This window comes from Micropterus dolomieu, linkage group LG10 (genome assembly GCF_021292245.1).
Source record: "Micropterus dolomieu isolate WLL.071019.BEF.003 ecotype Adirondacks linkage group LG10, ASM2129224v1, whole genome shotgun sequence".
In the NCBI taxonomy this organism is placed as follows: domain Eukaryota; kingdom Metazoa; phylum Chordata; class Actinopteri; order Centrarchiformes; family Centrarchidae; genus Micropterus; species Micropterus dolomieu.
The window spans coordinates 12673981-12675214 of NC_060159.1; positions in this window are offsets into that span (position 1 = coordinate 12673981).

Consider the following 1234-nt stretch of genomic DNA (forward strand, 5'->3'; position numbering starts at 1 on the left):
TTTTAACCTTCGTTGGAGAACTATGACCTGGATGACTGAGAATCTTCATAGACATTGTTAAATACTGTTTTAAAAGTACCAAATAGTCAAATAGTGAGAACAATTATTATTCATCCTGTTCGTTTTACAAATCGCATCTAACCCTCATAATTGTAATGAGGTACCTAGAAATTCCCACCTTTGAGATGATGCATCAAGGAAACGAAACGACCACTTTCCACACCGTGAGAAGCTCCAACACATGTATGTGGAGAGGCACGTGGGCCTGCCACAGACGGCCCACCACCTGAGAGAAGCAGGTCCTGCCCCACCCCATCAGGGAGGCGTCTGTGAAGACCGAGATGTGGGACATGGCCCTGCCCAGGGGGACCCCGACTGACAGAGAGAGGGGGTCCCGCCAGTAGGCTAGATCCAAACCCACAGACAGAGGAATGGCAACCAGGCGCCACTTCTGTCTCACTGCGTCTACACGCAGGCAGATTAACCACCGCTGTAGCCTCCTCAAGTGCATGAGGCCCAAGTGGATCACCAGGTGAGCCGCTGACATGAGGCCCAGGAGCATCATGACTGAAAGCGCCCTCCCCACCCTTGGTGGAGCCACATAGCGGAGCAGCTCTGTCAGAGCGTCCACACACTCCTGGGAGAGCCACGCGCTCCAGAGAGGAATCCAGCACCACGCCCACGTAGGTGAGCGTCTGGGAGGGAAAAGAAGCACTCGCTGGTCATTTCATCCGGAAGAGAGAGCTCTTGGGCCGGGGGAACAGACAGCTGACAGTGGGCGGCTACCCTCTGGATGATGGCAGAAAACTCTCTGACAAGGCCGCTGATGGAAGGCAGGAAAGTGGAGGCCGGCAGTGGGACGGAAACCTCGCCAGAGAAGGCTACCTTGCGGTCCCCCGCCTTGAGGTCAGCGATTGCCGGGGCCAGTGAAAATAGGGAGCCACTGGGGGACCCGTGTATGTCAGAGGCGGAGCCGTACGACTCGAGCTCTTCTGGCAGCAGCAGGCTGAGGGCTTTGTCCAATGAGTGTGTGGGCTCCTACACCTCCTCCTGAACGGTGAAATTATCTGCCCGACACTGCCACGTATGGAAGGAGCGGTGCCTCGCCCTGGGCCGATAAGCTTGTTAGCAGAGATCGTTTCTCTTTTTCTCTCTTCGTATCTTCTGCCCTTTAGAACGCTCTTAGACAGCTCAGTGCTGAAGAAGAATGGGAGCCGAAGGCTGGGTCTCACTA